The sequence below is a fragment of the Leptodactylus fuscus genome, chromosome 11, assembly GCF_031893055.1.
Source record: "Leptodactylus fuscus isolate aLepFus1 chromosome 11, aLepFus1.hap2, whole genome shotgun sequence".
NCBI lineage: Eukaryota > Metazoa > Chordata > Amphibia > Anura > Leptodactylidae > Leptodactylus > Leptodactylus fuscus.
This window is the reverse complement of record NC_134275.1, coordinates 48,631,897-48,642,842: the sequence shown is the minus strand read 5'-3', so window position 1 is coordinate 48,642,842 and position 10,946 is coordinate 48,631,897. Positions and strand designations below refer to the sequence as shown.

The 10,946-nt window shown below is 44.8% G+C and overlaps 1 pseudogene; it reads left to right on the top strand.

Moving 5' to 3' along the window:
- The first annotated feature begins 317 nt into the window (after nt 1-317).
- LOC142184234 (olfactomedin-4-like) lies at nt 318-9,809 on the top strand (annotated as a pseudogene).
- Nucleotides 9,810-10,946: the final 1,137 nt, after the last annotated feature.

Below are 10,946 nucleotides of genomic sequence, written 5' to 3'. Positions count from 1 at the left end.
GTGTTTCCAATGTACTCCGCCCAGCTTATATATTCCCGCTGTGCATTCCCGTCTCAGGATACTCAATGTTTATAACTAACACGAAGTGCGATTTGTCATGGAAAAACAATCTCCAAATCACTTGTGTAAGTTAAAGATTCTCAAAGTTATTGCCATATAAAGTGACAGATGTCAGTCTTGAAAAATGAGGCCGTGTCCATAAGGTACTTTTAGGATGTTCCCCCAAAGGGTTAATTCCACGTAAGCACATCCGTGTATATACATATATATATAGTGGGTGAGCACAAGCTGGAGGTATAGAAGACACCAAGGACACCATGGTCACCTTCTTCATTCTGCTCCTTGGCATTGGCTAGGCTCATGTGGTCAACGGCTTGGTAAGTTCTACTGGTAATAACAATAATAAATTTTATTTATATAACGCCAACATATTCCGCAGCGCTGTACAATTTGTAGGGATCAAATACAGACAGAAAGATACATTACAAGGAAAGTCATTTTACACAATGGGACTGAGGGCCCTGCTCGCAAGAGCTTACAATCTATGAGGTAGAGGGGGTGACACAAGAGGTAGCAGGGGCGGCATTGCTTCTACAGAGGTCAGACACTTTTGTACTAGAGGTGACTGTCATTAAACAAACAAAACTTTATGAGCCATCACCAGTCGTGTCCTTTAACATGTGGATGGAGCTTGGACAGATAAAGTTATCCTGAGATGACATCATATCATGTAGGGTAATGTGGGAGCGAGGACAGAGGAGGGTTAAATTATGGGGATTCTAATTATAGTACGGAAGGGTTTACGTTAGAAATTGTGATAGGCCTGTCTGAAAAGATGCGTCTTTAGTTTGCATTTGAAACTGTAGAAATTGGGAGTTAATCTGATTGTCCGGGGTAGAGCATTCCAGAGAAGTGGTGCAGCTCGGGAGAAGTCTTGTATACGAGCGTGGGAGGTTCTGATAATAGAGGATGTAAGTGTTAGGTCATTGAGTGAGCGGAGAGCACAGGTTGGGCGGTAGACAGAGATGAGGGAAGAAATGTAGGGAGGTGCGGCATTATGGAGAGCCTTGTGGATGAGGGTGATAACTTTATATTTTATTCTATAATGAATAGGCAGCCAATGTAAGGACTGGCACAGACCCGAGGCATCGCTATAGCGTCTAGACTGATAGATGAGCCTGGACGCTGCATTCAGAATAGATTGCAGAGGGGAGAGTTTAGTGAGGGGAAGACCGATTAGGAAGGAGTTACAGTAGTCAAGGCGAGAATGAATCAGAGAGACAATAAGTGTCTTTAGTGTAAGGAAAAGGCGTATTCTGGAGATGTTTTTGAGGTGGAGGTGACATGAACGTGCGAGTGATTCAATATGAGGGGTGAAGGAAAGGTCTGCGTCAAACATGATCCCGAGGCAGAAGGCATACTGCCTAGGAGTTATAGTAAGGCCTGAGACTACAATGGATATATCAGGGACAGATCTATTAGATGGTGGAAACAGTAGTAGTTCAGTCTTAGAGAGATTTAGTTTCAGATAGAGTGAGGACATGATATTAGAGACAGCAGAGAGACAGTCGCTGGTGTTCTGTATGAGTACAGGGGTGATCATGGGAAGATGTGTATAATTGGGTGTCATCAGCATAAAGATGATACCTGAAGCCAAATCTGGCGATGGTTTGTCCAATGGGGGCTGTGTAGAGAGAAAAGAGCAGGGGGCCTAGGACCAAGCCCTGAGGAACCCCAACAGCAAGGGAAAGAGGGGAGGAAACAGAGCCCGCAAATGATACACTGAAAGTGCGGTCTGAGAGATAAGAGGAGAACCAGGAGAGTGCAGTGTCGTTGAGGCCAACTGAGCGGAGCATAGTGAGGAGGAGATGATGGCAAAAGCTGCAGAGAGGTCCAGAAGAATAAGAAGAGAGAAGTCACCATTGGATTTAGCCATTAGGAGATCATTGGAGACTCTTGTGAGAGCCGTTTCAGTAGAGTGCAGAGCGCGGAAACCAGATTGTAAGGGGTCAAGCAGAGAGTTAGCAGAGAGATAGCGGATTAAACGAGAATAGACCAGGCGTTCCAAGAGTTTAGAGATGAAGGGGAGGTTAGAGACGGGTCGATAGTTAGCAGCACAGGATGGGTCCAGGGAGGGTTTTTTCAATAGCGGGGTTATAACAGCATGCTTGAAGGAGGATGGGAAGATTCCAGAAGAGAGAGAGGTTAAATATTTTAGTAAGGTAAGTCGTGACAGCAGGTGATAGAGATTGGAGAAGGTGTGAGGGGAAGGGGTCACTACTGTAGGTTGTAGTGCGAGATGAAGAAACTGGTAAGGTCATAAGGTCATTACATTGTGTCATAATTACGTCCATTCTAGAATACGAAAAATAACTCATTGGGGGCTCTGGGACATATTTTGTATTGAGTCCAAGAGCTTTAAGTTACTCTTTTGGTTCAAAAATTCAGCTGCAGCCCCCACCCCACCCTACCCTACACCACCCCACCCTACCCTACCCTACCCCACCCCCCCTCATCCTCTTTGTGGTGATGTAAGGGACTTGCTAGGACCGCAATTCCCCAGTAACTGTTTGAACCCTGGGACGGGACACAACAGACAGTGAGCCCTAAGCTGAAGCCCCCAACTTTCCCTTCCTATTGCCAGGCCCTATCCTACGTAATAGGTGGCAACCACGAAGACAGTCCCTTCCTGTATAGGTGAGACACAAAACGCAGACAAGACGGACAACAAAAAAGAGAGGTCAGCTAGCCAAGAGCCAGTAACAGTTGAGCGATGCAGTGCCAAAACGGAGTCCAGAGAATAGTCAGTGAGGAAAGCCAGAGGTCAAGGATAAGAAAGCAAGCAAAATAGTGACAGTATAGAGCGAGTATGCACAAGGCAATAGCAAGCCTAGGTGTGAATGAGAGCCAAGGTTAAATAGGGAGGAAGAACCCGCCCATGGAGTTGACAGGAAGGCAGCTGTCAATCACAGGGCAAGGCCAGATTAACCATTAGAGGAGCAGAGAAAAACAAGGGCAGAAGACGGGTGTGGTGCAAATACAATCACAGCAGTAGAGCCGTGTTCACACAGTGCGACCAAAAACTTTAAGCCATGAACCAAACTGCATATGACTCCTGCGCCGCAGCACGCAAGCAGAGGGCGGTGCAGAAACCCGAACAGGCAGAGATGTTACAGGTGATGTATTTTTGTTGTATCCTTCATAGATTTTTATTACCACCATTTTACCTTGACGTTACATTGACTACATTAGATATTTCTTACTACTTGAGTATTGTTCTTTCTCTGCAGATTTACAACTCCACTGGGTCTCTGGATGAGTCTGTAAGAGGGTGAAACAGCCCCTGTGTAGTGAATGTGCAATGTGTAATTGAGTTGGTGTTTTCATAACCTGACATTTTGTTGTTTGACCACAAGAGGTCGCTGTTGCAAGATAACAGGTAAAAGGAAAAAGGCTGCATGCCCCTGGAAGATTGATGTGGAGACCCTGATCGTTGGAGGAAGGTTCTAGGAGCCATTTTGAGTCAGAGTGTGCTGGACTCTAGAGGAGAAGAGAGAGCTGTGGAGACATCTCTGTGCAGAGAGGGTCCTTGGAGGGAGAAGCCACAGCAAGAATAGCTGAGGATTTGAGACTTTCAGAGTCTGTCCAGACACCATCCTAAGGAGAAGATTACTGTCAGAGACTTGGCTGAGAAGTGAGACTGTCAGTGAGACCGCATGCTGTCCGAGGAGCTCCTCTTCACCCTGATGCTAACAGAGACTAAAAGGTACCCAACAGAAGTAAGCGTGCACGCACCACACTGCAAGTTTTGCACCATATTGCTGGGGACTGAGTAAAAAGCCTGTAGTTAGTTAGTTAGGTATAATCATCACCCCAGGCTGCAATACTGGTGAACTATCTACCTGTCCGGTAAAAGGACTAAGTCACAGAGGATTTCTACAGAGTTATATCTCCCAGAGAGGGACTTGTAAGGAAGTCTGGGAGCAACATTTAGTATAACTTTACACTGTTTGGCTTGCAAGCTAACTAACCATTATACTTGCTTAGTTGTACTTGGTTTGGGGGGAATTTAGTAGTATTGTGATAAGATTGTAAACCCTGGTGTTACACCGCCGGATGCCTGTGTCACACACACTGAATTGTTCCTGTGTAATAGGGTAATAACAGGTAACAGGCAGCTGCATAGGCGCAGCCTGCAGGTAGGTAAAAGCTTGGAGTATATTGAAGGCCACACTAGTGGGCACCGTGCTGTATAACACCAGGGTCCCAGCCTCTAGGCTGTGTAAATGGAATACCTGGGAGTCTTCTTTTGGACAAAAGAGGTTATCTAAACTAAGTAAAGTCTTATCTTGGTTAAATTGAATTGGACTCACTTCCTTTGTTCGTGACTTCGCTGTATCCTGGGGAGCCCACCTCGGTACACGGCTTACAAGTCTGGGGTCTGTCAATGCTCCCTTCTCCTTCCAGACTCCACCTTTCCTGCAGACCATTTTGAGACGCTGCAGATCTCCAACCATAACCTGACCATCACCGTTGAGGAGCAAATCACTAAGGTAAAAAAGTCTAATAACATAACATAATAGTGACCACGAAATCTGTTCTTAGAAAATGTTGTTTAGTAGCAAATCAGACACATTGAAAAATTCTACCCACACCCACAGGGCATCGGCCAGGGGGCTAGGGGTCCATAAGGAGACCTCCAATGTGCACCATAGTCCCCATTCTGCTCCTCGCTTGCTACTTTCGGTGAGTGTGGGTAGGCCGGAGATGCCTCAACCCAACATATTGGTAATAATTTTGTTCTAGTTTGGTGGTGTGAGTTATACAGAACATCCCCGCCAGTCCCTGAGCAGTATAGGTTTCCAGTCTGGAGCACGGCCATGTGTCTGTTGTAGAAAAAAACTTTGTCGTCTGGTAAAATGACAGACTCCAAAATGGAAGACCAACACACCCCATTATAGACAATGGGATCTTAATACTATACTATAGCTATACTGCTTATACTGTAAGTTAGTTTATTAAACATTACAATATTCCCCTAGATCCACCATTATGAGAGCATACTGACCAGTTACATGGAGCGGCTGGTGAACCTGACCAAACGTGTGGAGGTGATGGAGACGGGAGGTCTTACTTACACCGAGCTGGACTTTGATCTGTTGAAGTTGGAGATTAGAGAAATGGAGAATCTGATACAGGAGCTGAAATCTTCAATGAACGGCAGCAATGTTCAGGTGGAGGCTCTGTACATGGAGGTAAGAAAGATGTAGATGGGAGTAAAGACATTCAGTGTCTGACAAAAGTCTGTCCACCCCTCACTTGTGTAATCATTTGTGTAATTATTTCCTTATACACCATAAAAATCATTCACCACACTGACATTAATCTCGAAAACTGGAAACAAAAGTGAGTGCACCCCAAAGTGGCAATAGACAAATTGTGTCGCAAGTGTCAATTTTTTGTGTGGCCACCATTATTTTCCACTGCCTCCAGATAGACGGATAGATAGACAGACGTACAGATAGATAGACAGACAGACAGACAGACAGACAGACAGACAGACAGATAGATAGATAGATAGATAGATAGATAGAAGAACCACCGGTGAGGGTCTGTCTGAAGATATTTGACGCAGTCATCGCTCTGATCCTTCTCTATGGCAGTGAGGTTTGGGGCCCAGCCACCTACCCACACCAGTCAAAGTGGGATTCCAGTCCAACAGAGACCTTCCACCTGGAGTTCTGCAAGTACCTCCTCCATGTTCACCGCAGCATCTCCAACATGGGATGCCGGGCAGAGCTAGGCAGACTCCCCCTATGGCTCACCATACAGAAGAGGGCGCTATCATTCTGGACACACATACAGGGGAGCAGTCCTGGATCTTACCACCACCAAGCCTGGCTGTGCCACAGAGCCCCGAGAAAAACTGATACCCCCCAACCAAACATCAGCCATCTGCCAAGCCAAAACCCCCAACATGCCCTGAACAAGGCTCAAATAAAAGGAGTAACTGAGAGAGACAAAGAGCGGTACATCGAGGAATGGAGAAACGCAATAAATAACTCCAAGAAACTCACCGAGTACCAGTCATTGAAAAGAGACTACACCATGGCCACCTACCTGGAGAGAATCCGCCACCCCAAACACAGACAGACCCTGAGCCGGTACAGACTGAGCGCCCACAACCTGGAGATGGAGACGGGGTGACACAGGCAGACGTACAAGCCACAGGAGAACAGACTGTGCCAGCACTGTGACCAGAGGGCCCTAGAAGACGAGACCCACTTCCTGCTACATTGCACCAAATACTCAGCTGTGAGGGCCGTCTACTTCCAAAGACTCTCTGCCCACATCCCAGACTTCATATCTGCAGAAGAGAAGAGGAAACTCTACATCCTACTGGGAGAAGAAGAGGCCACTGTGGAGATCGCTGCCCAATACGTGTCCAGCTGTCACCAAACAAGAGGAAGATGAGACTCCACGGACTGTTATACCCCAAACCACCCCCCCACCTCACCTCCCCATATAGCGGTCACCAACTAAGAGGAAGACGAGGCTCCACGGACTGTTATACCCCAAACCACCCCCCACCTCACCTCCCCATATAGCGGCCACCAGATAGATAGATAGATAGATAGGAGAAAGAAAGATGATAGATAGTTAGATAGATAATAGATAGAATATTGGTGTCATCTGAAATCAGATTTGGTTATAGGTCGGTCTCCTGTTTTTTTCTAGATCCACAACATTTCCGTCTTGGTGAACCAGCTGGAGGTCTACGATAAGAACAATGTCATGGTGATCAGAAGAGAAATTACAGCCCTGAAGAAACGACTTGAGGATTGTGAAAAGAACGGGACAAACGTCACACCTCCGGTTCATCCAGTGGAGAATGGTAGGTGAAAACAGAATTTGTAGATGGGTATTTTATGTTTATATAGAGATCATATTCCTGGTATGTAACTTATAGTATAGACCCAAAGAAAAACAAGTCAGTGTCAGATGTCTCCCAAATAAAGTCTCCTTGTGTTTTTTCTTACTCTACATGAATTAGATTCACATCCTATCGGAGAATTCACCGCAGAAACGACAAAAAAATCAGCGGAGAGATAAGTCTTGTATGGAGAACTTTTCTGTCCACCAGTTTCAGGATAAAAACAGCAGAAACCTGAAGTAAACCATTACAGTCCATGGCGTCTGCGGGTCACCGCTGTTTTACCGATCCATCTCTCCATTGTTCAGGTCACCTGGCAAACTCGAATGATAAACAGCCCAGCACAGGGGTGAACCTGGCCTTAAATTATGTGACATCTTTATAGTTACATTGGCTAAAAGTACTGAATGTTGCTCTGGGCTTTACCTGATATCAGAGGAGTAACATGAAACTTATTATCTGCACCAAGGCCTGAAATATAATACAAGTCTTATAGCACAAGTCTCCTCATATTGGAAAAATAAATATTGTGGGTCCCTAAAGAGTCTGGGCCCAGGTGCACCCTCTGCACCCCCTCAGGTTATGCCCCTGCCTGCTATCAGGGTTCTGAGCTACTTGACTCTGCACCTCCACCATGTAGAAATTCAGGGCTGGGCGACAGGGTTGAACGATCGGAATTGGAAAAGATCAGTGATCGAGTAAATTTCACGATTGGAATTCCAATCCCGATCTTTTCCAGCGGGATCGAGGTCAGAGGTTATCTCAAGATCGGGTCAACCCTATTCATGTATATATCATTAATAGGGTTGAGCAATCAGGATTGGGAAAGATCAGATCCCGATCGAGCAAATTTCACGATTGGGATCAGTTGGAAAATGATCAGAAATTAGATTTTAAAATCGATCCTGAAATCTCAAGATCGGCTCAATCCTACTGGGTGATTAATCCAACAAAAAAAAAAAAAATCCAAACTTCAAACCAGAAAACCAACATGATTTTGTCGACGTCGGTTATTTTGCTTCGCTTATTGAAACATTTGCGATGTTCTACCTTCAGTTTTGTTCATAGAGAACCTGTCCAAACCGAAACTGCATTATTATACTGTGGGGTCTCTTTAGATAATGATTCAAGGCCCGGGAGAGGTTAGTCTCCAGCCCTGGGATCCCTGTTATCTGCTGGGACCCAATCATAGGACCAGAAGAGACAGGACAGGGGAGTAGCATCACTTGTTATGTTTGATCTCCTCTCCTGGACAGTTTTGGTTCAGACATGATCTGTCCAAACAAAACCACTGGACAAATATCATAAGACAAATCTTATGAGGTTCCCTACAAAAAAAACCTCATACTTTGAGAGGGGTTCTGTAAGAGATGTGACCTAAATCATAATCAAGTTGAAATCCCCAATGAATCGCGCCCAGTCTTAGTCATGGGGCAATGTGAGCTCACAACAACAGCATCTGCATGCCTCTATGTGCATCACTATGTGCACTGTGGTCCAAGAAAAAGCTGCCCCTCTACTGCAAGAAAGGGTAGATTGTCCAAAGGAGACAACAACTGTAAGGCAATGGTATAACTATAGGGGTCACAGATACAATCTGGTCCAAACGTAACGAGAGCTTACAGGTCCCCTCAACTCACTAGGATTTGTTAAACCTCTTTGATCTCCTTTTGGATCCCCTTTCACGTCTATGCATCGTAAATTTGTTCGCTCTGCCATCTGGTGCACTGGAGTGAGAGGATTTATGATACACAGCCTTCCAGTGTCAGAAAGGAGATAATTGGCTGATGGCTGATATTGGCTTTGGTTCAGATAGACTCAACTGGACTTTGGTCGGCTACAATCTTCACCAATCATTGATTAATTTGATGAAACAGAATTCATCATCTTCATTGTGGCTTAAATGGTCAGTCCTGATTCTAAAGTTGTTTCTGGGTCCAAGATGTTCAAGAGATGCCTGTATGTTTCTTGCTTCTTAGTAGTTTCTTGCACACTGTGTGGAACCATCTCTATGCTTTCTATATACATTTGATTGTTTTTTTATTGTGCAGGTACCTGTCACTATGGAACGATTGTGAACATCAGTAAACCACTTGTAGTACAACTGAACTATAACGGAGCCGGCTACAGATATGGCGGATGGGGGCGAGATTCATTAGCTGGAGCTGACCAGAATGTTCAGTGGGTGGCTCCTCTCAGTACAGACACAAGGGTAATGGCCTATTTACGTACCTACAATACTTACAACGATCTCCTGATCTACAATTACAACATAGACAGAGGAATCTCTGGTTCATATTATGGACAAGGCGGTGGAATGATCATGTATAATAAAACAATATACTATAACTGTTACAACACTAGAAACCTCTGCAGATACAATCCACAGCTCAATACATTGGAGCTCAGCGTTACTCTCCCTGATGCTGCTACCAATGGTCGGTTCCCTTATTCATCCTCATCATACCAAGACATTGACATGGCCGCCGATGAAGAAGGTCTGTGGGTAATTTATTCTACTGAAGACAATTCTGGAAACTTTGTCATCAGTAAACTAGATCCCATATCTCTTGTAGTACTGCAAACCTGGGCCACTTCCCAATTCAAGCCTGCAGCCACCAATGCATTCATGGTGTGCGGTGTCTTGTACGCCACCAGACCCATCAGTACGAAAAAAGAAGAGATATTTTACATGTACGACACAAAAACAGGTAAAGAAGGTTGGATTAGCGTCCCCATGGATAAACCAAAGGAGAATGTGCAGGGTCTGTCTTACAATCCTAATGACCATAAGCTCTACATGTACAATGATGGATACTTAGTCATGTATGACCTCACTTTTAACCCTCCCCAAGAAGATAAGTCCCAAATATAGAAGTAAAATAAAGATAGAACAGCCCTAAATGGGGCTTATTTGCACTATGTTACCATGGACACACATAAATCTGCATTAAAGCTGTAGACATATAATGATGGGATGTTGGCTATAATATGACTGTTTGCGTTTGCAAAGTAAGGGGGCGTTCACACTTCCGCCACTGTCCACCCGCCGTGTTTCCATCCTAATCCCCGGAGTAAGTGCTTGGGGATTGTTTACCGGCGGTCAGTCATTTAAAGCAAACCACCCACGTCTGTATGCAGCCTCTCCAACGTGAAACTGTGTTTTTGGCACAAAGTCGGACATGTATGTGTTAGTACAAATTTGTTTTCTTCTATGGAATTGTTTATCCTATAGCTTTAATGAAATAAAATCAGATGCAAACAAATCCCATGTGTACGTAGTGTCCCTTCCATTCCAGCTTCTATGATTTTTCTCATTCTATATATATATAATACTAGAGGGAGGACCCGGCTTCGCACGGGTATATTACATTTTATGTTTGTGTAAGAATTGTCCAATTTTGCACTGGTGTATTTTGTTTGTGGTTTGTGTGTATGTCCATAAGCGTCATGTGGTTATGTGTATCTCATTTTGGATATCAGTGAAAAACCTGTGATCAGTTGTTATGGATACCTTGAGTAAAGCTGTATCTAATCCTTCCCCGTGTAGTACTGTGTTTAGACGCAAGTATCTAATCCTTGTTGGTGTGGTACTGTGTGCAGATGCACATATCTAATCCTCCGGCGTGTGGTACTGTGTGCAGATGTGTGTATCTAATCCTCCCCCGTGTGGCATTGTGTGAAGAGGCACGTATCTAATCCTCCGGTAAGTGAAACTGTGTGCAGACGTGCATATCTAATCTTACGGCATGTGGTACTATGTGCAGACGCGCGTATCTAATCCTCTGGCGTGTGGTACTGTGTGCAGACAGGTGTATCTAATCCTCTGGTGTGACGTAATGTGTGCAGAGGCATGTATCTAATCCTCCAAAGTGTGGTACTGTGTTCAGACGCACGTATCTAATCCTCCCCTGTGTGGTATTGTGTGAAGAGGCGCGTATCTAATCCTACAGCATGTGGAACTGTGTGTAGACGCACGTATCTAATCCTACAGCATGTGGTACTGTATGCA